Below are 14854 nucleotides of genomic sequence, written 5' to 3'. Positions count from 1 at the left end.
TCGCAGGGGCAAGGCAGCCCTAAAAGCATATTATGAAGCGGATAGACACCAGTGTTCCCCTATTATGCATCTCCAGGAGATCTAGCGGGGGGGCAGCCCTAAAAGCATATTATGCAGCGGACAGACACCAGTGTTCTACTATGTGACATTTCTTCAATTCATTACAAAACAGTCTCACCTTGTGCGGCCGGCGTGTCTGTTTCATATGTGCGATTATTCGCTTCACTTCGCCATGCAATGATTTCTCGTCCTGCGTGTACCACAGCAGTTCCTCTACCCGTTGTAGGGAGCACCTATTAATGAAGGCGTCTCCTTCAAGCTGCAGGAATCACACAATGAGCTCAATCATGCGGCAAAAATGCGAAACCATCACAACACAGACTCCTAACATCGCTCATAATACCTGATCAGAAAATAGCACTTTCAAACTATCCAATACTTTTACCAAACTCAAAAAGAACTTAGAAGGACATAACTTTAGTAGACTGCCATTAAACAGAATGTTTTTGTTTTACATCCAATTCCCTAATACACCTGCTTATCCCTGTTTACCTTGCACCAGGAACTATTGGCAATGAAGAATTGACCAATGACATTGCATGAGTGTAGTTGCACTTTATTCCTTTAAAGAGGATGAAATAAATGCAGCTACTGACAGTAACATCTGCAGGACAAGCTGAGGCTCACAAAGGGTGGAAGCCATAGAGAACCATACCAAGAATACAAGCAGAGCTAGCATGAAGCATTCCAGGAAGGACTTCCCAACTTACAAGACAGATGTCACAAGGATGCTGAGTTGCTGGCCGAGACCAGTGCCCTGCTACTGTGCATCTTCAAGAGATCTGGCAGAGATCTAAAGCTCTCCCAGGCAGACCTAATAGGGCATGTTCCTGAGGCCATGAGGAAGTCATTTTACCTCACAGGCGAGAGCGATCTCGATCACGTCCGTAAGCTGTTCTGCCAGGCTTTGATAGTTGTCCATGGCGTTGTTTGCTATTATGAAAAGGCTCTAGGCTTCTGCGTAGCCTTCTTCATCCTGTAAGAAAAACCAGAGTTAAGAACGTGACTATCCTAAAGCCATCAGAACCCAAACTCCTATTCTACTCATCACTCAGGGGCAAGTCAGCCCTAAAAAGCATATTATGCATCGGGCAGACACCAGTGTTCTTCTAGTATGCATCTCCAGGAGATCCGCCAGCCCTAGAAAGCATATTATGCAGCAGATAGACACCAGTGTTTTCCTATTATGCATCACCAGGAGATCTGGCAGGGGGAAGGCAGCCCTAAAAAATCATATTATGCAGTGGATAGACACCAGTGCTCTTCTATTATGCATCTCCAGGAAACTAGCAGAGGGAAGGCAGCCCTAAAAAGCATATTATGCAGCGGATAGACACCAGTGCTCTTCTATTATGCATCTCCAAGAGATCTGGCAGGGGGAAGGCAGCCCGCAAAGCATGTTATGCACTGGATAGACACCAGTGTTCTCCTATTATGCATCTCCAGGAGATCTCGCAGGGGAAAAACAGCCCTAAAAAAGCACATTATGCAGCGGATAGACACCAGTGCTCTTCTATTATGCATCTCCAGGAGATCTGGCAGGGGGTGGCAGCCCTAAAAAGCATATTATGCAGTGGATAGACACCAGTGCTCTTCTATTATGCATCTCCAGCAGATCTGAAAGGGGGTGGCAGCCCTAAAAAGCATATTATGCAGCACATAGACACCAGTGCTCTTCTATTATGCATCTCCAGGAGATCTGGCAGGAGAAAGGCAGCCCTAAATAGCATATTATGCAGCGGATAGACACCAGTGCTCTTCTATTATGCATCTCCAGGAGATCTGAAAGGGGGTGGCAGCCCTAAAAAGCCTTTTATGCAGCGGATAGACGCCAGTGCTCTTCTGTTATGCATCTCCAGGAGATATGGCAGGGGGCTGGCAGCCCTAAAAAGCATATTATGCAGCGGACAGACACAAGTGTTCTTCTATTATGCATCTCCCGGAGAACTGGCAGGGGGTGGCAACGCTAAAAAAACATATTATGCAGTGGATAGACACCAGTCCTCTTCTATTATGCATCTCCAGGAAATCTGGCAGGGGGTGGCAGCCCTAAAAAGCATTTTATGCCACGGATAGACACCAGTGCTCTTCTATTATGCATCTCCAGGAAATCTGGCAGGGGGTGGCAGCCCATTTTATTCCACGGATAGATGCCAGTGCTCTTCCGTTACGAATCTCCATGAGATCTGGCAGGGGGAAGGCAACCAAAAAGCATATTATGCAGCGGATAGACACCAGTGCTCTTCTATTATGCATCTCCAGGAGATCTGGCAGGTGGAAGGCACCCCAAAAAGTATATTGTGAAGTGGAAAGACACCAGTGGTCTTCTATTATGCATTTCCAAGAGATGTGGCAGGGGGAAGGCAGATCTGGCAGGGGGAGGGTAGCCCAAGACAGTGGGTTAGCATGCACCAACATGTGTTTACACCCTCTGTCCCCACAGGCCATCCCCACTCTCTCTGGTCCCCCCGTATTGTTCCCTTGTGCCTCCTCAACCCCTTCCCGCACAAAGAAGCCTGTCCTGACACCTTCTGGTTTCACCATCACCGTCTTGTGGCCAATGCTGGATTTTACTTTTATGGACTTCATTCATTCACAGTGCGTTACCCTTTCTCAACTTTCATGCTGGACTTCCTTTGCATCTTGTACTCATGGTGGCCCTGAATCATGCTGTTCCCATCTTCATCTTGTTTCCTGGCTTGCAACATTATGTGTTACTACTGACTTCTGCAATTGTATTCGCTCTCCACTCTTTTTGACTGCTTACTCTCTGTTCTCTCCTCCCTCTCCCTTTTCCTATCTCCTCCCCTTACTTTCTTCTATGCACTTACTCTATCAGAATTGTCCCTGGACCTAGTATGATAGCAACCTTGTCTATCGCTCCCCCATGCCCTTACTGTTTCCCCTCCTCCCTCCAGCACAATTTGAAACGTTGTCAGGCCTAGTACAATAGTCGCTTGTTTTGTTCCTCCTCTCCCTTTCTGCACCCCACTCCCTCACATTTTGTTTTTCTCCGGCTCTACCAGAAATGTCGTCAGGCCTAGTACGGTAGTGGCCTGTCTGTTTCTCATTCCTTGCCACTCTCTCCCTCCCTTCCTTATCTATGTCTTAGCTCTTGCACTATCTGAAATGTCGTCAGGCCGAGTACGATAGTTAATTTCACATGCTTACTGTTCATGGCCTGTAAGAATGTAGTTGTATTTTCCCTTGTTCCCTCCCTTGCCTTGAAGCGCTTTGAAACACATTGTGTATAGGCGCTATATAAATAAACTATCATATCAAATCATATCTCTAGGAGATCTGGCAGGGGGTGGCAGCCCTAAAAGCATATTATGCAGCAGATAGATACCAGTGTTAATCTATTATGCAAGGTCAATTTTGGCTCTAGGAATGGAACCTGCCTGTGCTGAGCTCCATTTGTATTGTGATTAGGAGTATCACAAGATCACAGGAGCGGTTTTTGGGGTTTAGCCTGGACCCCAGTTTGGTAAGTAGGAAAAAGTCTTTTTACTCCTGGTATCTTGCTAGAGTTTTCTGAAATAATTGCTTATAACACTTTGGTTGATACGAAGCAATTCGTTTTTTATTAGTGATTTTCTGAGTGGTTTTTTTGAAAAACAATTGTGAGTGTTTTTATAAACACTGTTAGGACTTGGTGTGCAAGTTCGGTCAGCCGACACGTGTTTCGACCCGGGGGGTCTTTCTCAAGGCATGTGTGAACTGCTGGTTGCCCTCATTGGGGTCCTGGTATAAATTGAAGGCTGTCCTTGGGTCAGTCTTGGCTCCTGTTGGGCCCTTGGTTCTGTGTTGAGCGTCCTGGGTTGCTCTGTACTCACAATTGTTTTTCAAAAAAACCACTCAGAAAATCACTAATAAAAAACGAATTGCTTCGTATCAACCAAAGTGTCATAAGCAATTATTTCAGAAAACTCTAGCAAGATAACCAGGAGTAAAAAGACTTTTTCCTTCTTCTATTATGCATCTCCAGGAGATCTGGCAGGGGGGTGGCAGCCCTAAAAAGCATATTATGCAGCAGATAGATACCAATGTTTTTCTATTATGCATCTCCAAGACATCTGGCAGGTGGTGGCAGCCCTAGAAAGCATATTGTGCAGTGGGTAGACAGCAGTGTTCTTCTATTATGCATCTCCAGGGGAGACACGAGTGTTCGACTATTAGGCATCTCCCGGAGATCTGGCAGGGAAGACAGCCCTAAAAAGCATGTTATTCAGCGCATAGACACCCGTGCTATTCTTTTATGCATCTCCAGGAGATCTGGCACGGGAAAGGCAGCCCTAAACAGCATATTATGCAGCGGGAAGACAAGAGTTCTCTGTCGATTATGCATCTCCAGGAGATCTGGCAGGGGGTGGCAGCCCTAAAAAGCATATTATGCAGCAGATGGACACCAGTGTTCTTCTATTATGTATCTCCAGGAGATCTGGCAGGTGGTGGCAGCCCTAGAAAGCATATTATGCAGCAGATAGACAGTGTTCTTCTATTATGCATCTCCAAGAAATCTGGCAGGGGGAAGGCAGCCCAAACCGCATATTATGCAGCGTATAGACACCAGTCTTCTTCTATTATGCATTTCCAGGAGATCTGGCATGGGGTGAAAGTGCTAAAAAGCATATTATGCAGCGGGTACAAACCAGCCTTTTTCCATTATGCATCTCCAGGAGATCTGGCCGGGGGGCAGCCCTAAAAAGCATATTATGCAGCGGATAGAGACGAGTGCTATTTATTATGCATTTTATTACTAAGCTGTAAGTTGTCTTATGCAATGCGCCCTGATACCCATGGGTCTGGTGCCCAATACAAGTAATAAAACAAACAAACATCTCCACGAGATCTGGCAGGGGGAAGTCAGCCCTAAAAAGCATATTATGCATCGGGCAGACAAAAGTTTTCTTCTATTATGCATCTCCAGGAGATCTGGCAGCCCTAGAAAGCATATTATGCATCGGGTGGACACCAATTTTCTTCTATTATGCATCTCCAGGAGATCTCGCAAGGGGGAGGCAGCCCTAAAAAGCATATCATGCAGCGGATAGACACCAGTGTTCTTCTATTATGCATCTCCAGGAGATCTGGCAGGGGGAAGGCAGCCCTAAAAAGCATGTTATGCAGCGGATAGACACTAGTGCTCTTCTATTATGTATCTCCAGTAAATCTGGCAGGGGGAAGGCAGCCCTAAAAAGCATATTATGCAGCGGATAGACACCAGTGCTCTTCTATTATGCATCTCCAGGAGATCTTGCAGGAGGGAGGCAGCCCTAAAAAGCACATTATGCAGCGGATAGACACCAGTGCTCTTCTATTATGCATCTCCAGGAGATCTGGCAGGGGGAAGGCAGCAGTAAAAAGCATATTATGCAGCGGATAGACACCAGTGCTCTTCTATTATGTATCTCCAGGAAATCTGGCATGGGGAAGGCAGCCCTAAAAAGCACATTATGCAGCGGATAGACACCAGTGCTCTTCTATTATGCATCTCCAGGAGATCTGGCAGGGGGAAGGCAGCCCTAAAAAGCATATTAGGCAGCAGATAGACACCAGTGCTCTTCTATTTTGTATCTCCAGAAAATCTGGCATGGGGAAGGCAGCCCTAAAAAGCATATTATGCAGCGGATAGACACCAGTGCTATTTATTATGCATTTTATTACTAAGCTGTAAGTTGTCTTATGCAATGCGCCCTGATACCCATGGGTCTGGTGCCCAATACAAGTAATAAAACAAACAAACATCTCCACGAGATCTGGCAGGGGGAAGTCAGCCCTAAAAAGCATATTATGCATCGGGCAGACAAAAGTGTTCTTCTATTATGCATCTCCAGGAGATCTGGCAGCCCTAGAAAGCATATTATGCATCGGGTAGACACCAGTGTTCTTCTATTATGCATCTCCGGGAGATCTGGCAGGGGGAAGGCAGCCCTAAAAAGCATGTTATGCAGCGGATAGACACCAGTGCTCTTCTATTATGTATCTCCAGTAAATCTGGCAGGGGGAAGGCAGCCCTAAAAATCATATTATGCAGCGGATAGACACCAGTGCTCTTCTATTATGCATCTCCTGGAGATCTTGCAGGAGGGAGGCAGCCCTAAAAAGCACATTATGCAGCGGATAGACACCAGTGCTCTTCTATTATGCATCTCAGGAGATCTGGCAGGGGGAAGGCAGGAGTAAAAAGAATATTATGCAGCGGATAGACACCAGTGCTCTTCTATTATGTATCTCCAGGAAATCTGGCAGGGGGAAGGCAGCCTTAAAAAGCACATTATGCAGCGGATAGACACCAGTGCTCTTCTATTATGCATCTCCAGGAGATCTGGCAGGGGGAAGGCAGCCCTAAAAAGCATATTATGCAGTGGATAGACACCAGTGCTCTTCTATTATGTATCTCCAGGAAATCTGGCATGGGGAAGGCAGCCCTAAAAAGCATATTATGCAGTGGATAGACACCAGTGTTCTTCTATGATGCACCTCCAGGGGATAGACACCAGTGTTTTCATATTATGCATCTCCAGGAGATCTTGCAGAGGGAAGGCAGCCCTAAAAAGCATATTATGCAGCAGATAGACACCAGTGTTCTCCTATTATGCATCTCCGAGAGATGTGGCAGGGGGGCAGCCCTAAAAAGCATATTATGCAGTAGATAGACACTAGTGCTCTTTTATTATGCATTTTATTACTAAGCTGTAAGTTGTCTTATGCAATGCGCCCTGATACCCATGGGTCTGGTGCTCAATACAAGTAATAAAACAAACAAACATCTCCACGAGATCTGGCAGGGGGGAGGCAGCCCTAGAAAGCATATTATGCATCGGGCAGACAAAAGTTTTCTTCTATTATGCATCTCCAGGAGATCTGGCAGCCCTAGAAAGCATATTATGCATCGGGTGGACACCAATTTTCTTCTATTATGCATCTCCAGGAGATCTCGCAAGGGGAAGGCAGCCCTAAAAAGCATATTATGCAGCGGGTACAAACCAGCCTTTTTCCATTATGCATCTCCAGGAGATCTGGCCGGGGGCAGCCCTAAAAAGCATATTATGCAGCGGATAGACACCAGTGCTATTTATTATGCATTTTATTACTGAGCTGTAAGTTGTCTTATGCAATGCGCCCAGATACCCATAGGTCTGGTGCCCAATACAAGTAATAAAACAAACAAACATCTCCACGAGATCTGGCAGGGGCAAGTCAGCCCTAAAAAGCATATTATGCATCGGGCAGACACCAGTGTTCTTCTAGTATGCATCTCCAGGAGATCTGCCAGCCCTAGAAAGCATATTATGCAGCAGACAGACACCAGTGTCCTACTATGTGACATTTCTTCAATTCATTACAAAACAGTCTCACCTTGTGCGGCCGGCGTGTCTGTTTCATATGTGCGATTATTCGCTTCACTTCGCCATGCAATGATTTCTCGTCCTGCGTGTACCACAGCAGTTCCTCTACCCGTTGTAGGGAGCACCTATTAATGAAGGCGTCTCCTTCAAGCTGCAGGAATCACACAATGAGCTCAATCATGCGGCAAAAATGCGAAACCATCACAACACAGACTCCTAACATCGCTCATAATACCTGATCAGAAAATAGCACTTTCAAACTATCCAATACTTTTACCAAACTCAAAAAGAACTTAGAAGGACATAACTTTAGTAGACTGCCATTAAACAGAATGTTTTTGTTTTACATCCAATTCTCTAATACACCTGCTTCTCTCTATTTACCTTGCACCAGGAACTATTGGCAATGAAGAATTGACCAATGACATTGCATGAGTGTAGTTGCACTTTATTCCTTTAAAGAGGATGAAATAAATGCAGCTACTGACAGTAACATCTGCAGGACAAGCATACAAGCAAAGCTAGCATGAAGCATTCCAGGAAGGACTTCCCAACTTACAAGACAGATGTCACAAGGATGCTGAGTTGCTGGCCGAGACCAGTGCCCTGCTACTGTGCATCTTCAAGAGATCTGGCAGAGATCTAAAGCTCTCCCAAGCAGACCTAATAGGGCATGTTCCTGAGGCCATGAGGAAGTCATTTTACCTCACAGGCGAGAGCGATCTCGATCACGTCCGTAAGCTGTTCTGCCAGGCTTTGATAGTTGTCCATGGCGTTGTTTGCTATTATGAAAAGGCTCTAGGCTTCTGCGTAGCCTTCTTCATCCTGTAAGAAAAACCAGAGTTAAGAACGTGACTATCCTAAAGCCATCAGAACCCAAACTCCTATTCTTCTCATCACTCAGGGGCAAGTCAGCCCTAAAAAGCATATTATGCATCGGGCAGACACCAGTGTTCTTCTAGTATGCATCTCCAGGAGATCCGCCAGCCCTAGAAAGCATATTATGCAGCAGATAGACACCAGTGTTCTCCTATTATGCATCACCAGATCATCTGGCAGGGGTAAGGCAGCCCTAAAAAATCATATTATGCAGTGGATAGACACCAGTGCTCTTCTATTATGCATCTCCAGGAAACTGGCAGAGGGAAGGCAGCCCTAAAAAGCATATTATGCAGCGGATAGACACCAGTGCTCTTCTATTATGCATCTCCAGGAAACTGGCAGAGGGAAGGCAGCCCTAAAAAGCATTTTATGCCACGGATAGACACCAGTGCTCTTCTATTATGCATCTCCAGGAAATCTGGCAGGGGGTGGCAGCCCATTTTATTCCACGGATAGATGCCAGTGCTCTTCCGTTACGAATCTCCATGAGATCTGGCAGGGGGAAGGCAACCAAAAAGCATATTATGCAGCGGATAGACACCAGTGCTCTTCTATTATGCATCTCCAGGAGATCTGGCAGGTGGAAGGCACCCCAAAAAGTATATTGTGAAGTGGAAAGACACCAGTGGTCTTCTATTATGCATTTCCAAGAGATCTGGCAGGGGGAAGGCAGATCTGGCAGGGGGAGGGTAGCCCAAGACAGTGGGTTAGCATGCACCAACATGTGTTTACACCCTCTGTCCCCACAGGCCATCCCCACTCTCTCTGGTCCCCCCGTATTGTTCCCTTGTGCCTCCTCAACCCCTTCCCGCACAAAGAAGCCTGTCCTGACACCTTCTGGTTTCACCATCACCGTCTTGTGGCCAATGCTGGATTTTACTTTTATGGACTTCATTCATTCACAGTGCGTTACCCTTTCTCAACTTTCATGCTGGACTTCCTTTGCATCTTGTACTCATGGTGGCCCTGAATCATGCTGTTCCCATCTTCATCTTGTTTCCTGGCTTGCAACATTATGTGTTACTACTGACTTCTGCAATTGTATTCGCTCTCCACTCTTTTTGACTGCTTACTCTCTGTTCTCTCCTCCCTCTCCCTTTTCCTATCTCCTCCCCTTACTTTCTTCTATGCACTTACTCTATCAGAATTGTCCCTGGACCTAGTATGATAGCAACCTTGTCTATCGCTCCCCCATGCCCTCACTGTTCCCCCCTCCTCCCTCCAGCACAATTTGAAACGTTGTCAGGCCTAGTACAATAGTCGCTTGTTTTGTTCCTCCTCTCCCTTTCTGCACCCCACTCCCTCACATTTTGTTTTTCTCCGGCTCTACCAGAAATGTCGTCAGGCCTAGTACGGTAGTGGCCTGTCTGTTTCTCATTCCTTGCCACTCTCTCCCTCCCTTCCTTATCTATGTCTTAGCTCTTGCACTATCTGAAATGTCGTCAGGCCGAATACGATAGTTAATTTCACATCCTAACTGTTCATAGCTTGTAAGAATGTTGTTGTATTTTCCCTTGTTCCCTCCCTTGCCTTGAAGCGCTTTGAAACACATTGTGTATAGGCACTATATAAATAAACTATCATATCAAATCATATCTCTAGGAGATCTGGCAGGGGGAAGGCAGCCGAAAAAGCATATTATGCAGCGGATAGACACCAGTGTTCTTCTATTATGCATCTCCAGGAGATATGGCAGGGGGTGGCAGCCCTAAAAGCATATTATGCAGCAGATAGATACCAGTGTTAATCTATTATGCAAGGTCAATTTTGGCTCTAGGAATGGAACCTGCCTGTGCTGAGCTCCATTTGTATTGTGATTAGGAGTATCACAAGATCACAGGAGCGGTTTTTGGGGTTTAGCCTGGACCCCAGTTTGGTAAGTAGGAAAAAGTCTTTTTACTCCTGGTTATCTTGCTAGAGTTTTCTGAAATAATTGCTTATAACACTTTGGTTGATACGAAGCAATTCGTTTTTTATAAGTGATTTTCTGAGTGTTTTTTTTGAAAAACAATTGTGAGTGTTTTTAGAAACACTGTTAGGACTTGGTGTGCAAGTTCGGTCAGCCGACACGTGTGATGAGAGGGGGCACCAATAAGCCACAGAGGGATGAACATGAAAGGAGTGATAAAATGGGTCACCAATGAGCCACAGAGGGATGAATACTGAAGGAGTGATGAGAGGGGGCACAAATGAGCCACAGAGGGATGAACACTAAAGGAGTGATGAGAGGGGGCACCAATGAGCCACAGAGTGATGAATACTAAAGGAGTGATAAAATGGGTCACCAATGAGCCACTGAGTGATGAATACTGAAGGAGTGATGAGAGCGGGCACCATTGAGCCACAGAGTGATGAATACTAAAGGAGTGATGAGAGGGGCAACAATGAGCCACAGAGGGATGAACACTAAAGGAGTGATGAGAGGGGGCACCAATGAGCCACAGAGGGATGAATACTGAAGGAGTGATGAGAGGGGGCACAAATGAGCCACAGAGGGATGAAGACTAAATGAGTGATGAGAGGGGGCACCAATGAGCCACAGAGGGATGAACACTAAAGGAGTGATACGAGGGGGCACCAATGAGCCACAGAGGGATGAACACTAAAGGAGTGATACGAGGGGGCACGAATGAGCCACAGAGGGATGAACACTAAAGGAGTGATACGAGGGGGCACCAATGGGCCACAGAAGGATGAATACGAAAGGAGTAATGAGAGGGGGCACCAATGAGCCACAGCGGGGTGAATACTAAAGGAGTGATACAATGGGGCACCAATGAGCCACAGAGGGATGAATACTAAAGGAGTGATGAGAGGGGGCACCAATGAGCCACAGAGGGATGAATACTAAAGGTTTGATGAGAGGGGACACCAATGAGCCACAGAGTGATGAATACTAAATGAGTAATACGAGGGGGCACCAATGAGCCACAGAGGGATGAAGACTAAAGGCGTGATGAGAGGGGGCACCAATGAGCCACAGAGGGGTGAATACTAAAGGAGTGATAAAATGGGTCACCAATGAGCCACAGAGGGATGAATACTAAAGGAGTGATAAAATGGGTCATCAATGAGCAACAGAGGGATGAATACTGAAGGAGTGATGAGAGGGGGCAACAATGAGCCACAGAGGGATGAAGACTAAAGGAGTGATGAGAGGGGGCACCAATGCGCCACAGAGGGATGAATATGAAAGGAGTGATGAGAGGGGGCAACAATGAGCCACAGAGGAATGAAGACTAAAGGAGTGATGAGAGGGGGCACCAATGAGCCACAGAGGGATGAATACTGAAGGAGTGATGAGAGGGGGCACCAATGAGCCACAGAGGGATGAATACTGAAGCAGTGATGAGAGGGGGCACCAATGAGCCACAGAGTGATGAATACTAAAGGAGTGATGAGAGGGGTACCAATGAGCCACAGAGGGATGAAGACTAAAGGAGTGATGAGAGGGGGCACAAATGAGCCACAGAGGGATGAATACGAAAGGAGTGATAAAATTGGTCACCAATGAGCCACAGAGGGATGCATACTGAAGGAGTGATGAGAGGGGGCACCGATGAGCCACAGAGGGATGAATACTGAAGGAGCGATGAGAGGGGGCACCAATGAGCCACAGAGTGATGAATACTAAAGGAGTGATGAGAGGGGGCACCAATGAGCCACAGAGGGATGAATACGAAAGGAGTGATAAAATGGGTCACCAATGAGCCGCAGAGGGATGAATACTGAAGGAGTGATGAGAGGGGGCACCAATGAGCCACAGAGGGATGAATACTGAAGGAGTGCTGAGAGGGGGCACCAATGAGCTCTGAGTGATGAATACTAAAGGAGTGATGAGAGGGGGCAACAATGAGCCACAGAGGGATGAAGACTAAAGGAGTGATAAGAGGGGGCACCAATGAGCCACAGACCGATGAATACTAAAGGAGTGATAAGATGGGTCACCAATGAGCCACAGAGGGATGAATACTGAAGGAGTGATGAGAGGGGGCACCAATGAGCCACAGACTGATGAATACTAAAGGAGTGATAAGATGGGTCACCAATGAGCCACAGAGGGATGAATACTGAAGGAGTGATGAGAGGGGGCACCAATGAGCCACAGACTGATGAATACTAAAGGAGTGATAAGATGGGTCACCAATGAGCCACAGAAGGATGAACACTAAAGGAGTGATGAGAAGGGGCACCAATGAGCCACAGAGGGATGAATACTAAAGGAGTGATAAAAATGTGTCACCAATGAGCCACAGAGGGATGAATACGAAAGGAGTGATAACATGGGTCACCAATGAGCCACAGAGGGATGAATACTGAATAAGTGATGAGAGGAGGCACCAATGAGCCACAGAGTGATGAATACTAAAGGAGTGATGAGAGGGGGCAACAATGAGCCACAGAGGGATGAAGACTAAAGGAGTGATGAGAGGGGGTACCAATGAGCCACAGAGGGAGGAATACTGAAAGAGTGATGAGAGGGGGCACAAATGAGCCACAGAGGGATGAATACGAAAGGAGTGATAAAATTGGTCACCAATGAGCCGCAGAGTGATGAATACTAAAGGAGTGATGAGAGGGGGCACCAATGAGCCACAGAGGGATGAATACGAAAGGAGTGATAAAATGGGTCACCAATGAGCCACAGAGGGATGAATACTGAAGGAGTGATGAGAGGGGGCACCAAATGAGCCACAGAGGGATGAATACTGAAGGAGTGCTGAGAGGGGGATCCAATGAGCCACTGAGTGATGAATACTAAAGGAGTGATGAGAGGGGGCAACAATGAGCCACAGAGGGATGAAGACTAAAGGAGTGATAAAATGGGTCACCAATGAGCCACAGAGGGATGAATACTGAAGGAGTGATAAGATGGGTCACCAATGAGCCACAGAGGGATGAATACGAAAGGAGTGATAAAATGGGTCACCAATGAGCCACAGAGGGATGCATACTGAAGGAGTGATGAGAGGGGGCACCAATGAGACACAGAGGGATGAATACTAAAGGAGTGCTGAGAGGGGGATCCAATGAGCCACAGAGTGATGAATACTAAAGGAGTGATAAAATGGGTCACCAATGAGCCACAGAAGGATGAACACTAAAGGAGTGATGAGAAGGGGCACCAATGAGCCACAGAGGGATAAATTCTAAAGGAGTGATAAAAATGGGTCACCAATGAGCCACAGAGGGATGAATACTGAAGGAGTGATGAGAGGGGGCACCAATGAGCCACAGAGTGATGAATACTAAAGGATTGATGAGAGGGGGCAACAATGAGACACAGAGGGATGAAAACTAAAAGAGTGATGAGAGGGGGCACCAATGAGCCACAGAGGGATGAATATGAAAGGAGTGATAAAATGGGTCACCAATAAGCCACAGAGGTATGAATACTGAAGGAGTGATGAGAGGGGGCACAAATGAGCCACAGAGGGATGACCACTAAAGGAGTGATGAGAGGGGGAGCCAATGAGCCACAGAGTGATGAATACTAAAGGAGTGATGAGAGGGGGCAACAATGAGCCACAGAGGGATGAACACTAAAGGAGTGATGAGAGGGGGCACCAATGAGCCACAGAGTGATGAATACTAAAGGAGTGATAAAATGGGTCACCAATTAGCCACAGAGGGATGAACACTAAAGGAGTGATGAGAAGGGGCACCAATGAGCCACAGAGGGATAAATACTAAAGGAGTGATAAAATGGGTCACCAATGAGCCACAGAGGGATGAATACTAAAGGAGTGATAAAACGGGCCACCAATGAGCCACAGATGGATGAATACTGAAGGAGTGATGAGAGGGGGCACCCATGAGCCACAGAGGGATGAACACTAAAGGAGTGATGAGAGGGGGCACCAATGAGCCACAGAGTGATGAATACTAATGGAGTGATAAAATGGGTCACCAATTAACCACAGAGGGATGAACACTAAAGGAGTGATGAGAAGGGGCACCAATGAGCCACAGAGGGATGAATACTAAAGGAGTGATAAAATGGGTCACCAATGAGCCACAGAGGGATGAATACTGAAGGAGTGATGAGAGGGGGCACCAATGAGCCACAGAGTGATGAATACTAAAGGAGTGATGAGAGGGGGCACCAATGAGCCACAGAGTGATGAATACTAAAGGAGTGATGAGAGGGGGCAACAATGAGCCACAGAGGGATGAAGACTAAAGGAGTGATGAGAGGGGGTACCAATGAGCCACAGAGGGATGAATACTGAAAGAGTGATGAGAGGGGGCACCAATGAGCCACAGAGGGATGAATACGAAAGGAGTGATAAAATGGGTCACCAATGAGCCACAGAGGGATGAATACTGAAGGAGTGATGAGAGGGGGCACCGATGAGCCACAGAGGGATGAATACTAAAGGAGGGATGAGAGGGGGCACCAATGAGCCACAGAGGGATGAATACGAAATGAGTGATAAAATGGGTCACCAATGAGCCACAGAGGGATGAATACTGAAGGAGTGATGAGAAGGGGCACCAATGAGCCACAGAGGGATGAATACTGAAGGAGTGATGAGAGGGGGCACCAATGAGCCACT

General features: G+C 46.7%; 1 long non-coding RNA gene across 2 annotated transcripts in view; it reads right to left on the bottom strand.

Annotated features, from left to right (window-relative positions):
* Positions 1-600: 600 nt before the first annotated feature.
* Positions 601-14854, bottom strand: part of LOC138504878 (uncharacterized) — a 456652-nt gene continuing 442398 nt past the window's right edge. For both annotated transcript variants that reach the window (XR_011280030.1, XR_011280029.1), the window contains 3 exons: positions 7972-8237; positions 7423-7563; positions 601-1036 (listed from right to left, as the gene is read on the bottom strand). This is a non-coding gene — a long non-coding RNA (uncharacterized lncRNA). The remainder of the gene's footprint in view (positions 1037-7422; positions 7564-7971; positions 8238-14854) is intronic.

This window comes from Ambystoma mexicanum, chromosome 11 (genome assembly GCF_040938575.1).
Source record: "Ambystoma mexicanum isolate Mex_15411 chromosome 11, UKY_AmexF1_1, whole genome shotgun sequence".
Lineage (NCBI taxonomy): Eukaryota > Metazoa > Chordata > Amphibia > Caudata > Ambystomatidae > Ambystoma > Ambystoma mexicanum.
The sequence above is the reverse complement of the archived record's forward strand: the minus strand, read 5'-3'. Positions and strand labels throughout refer to the sequence as shown.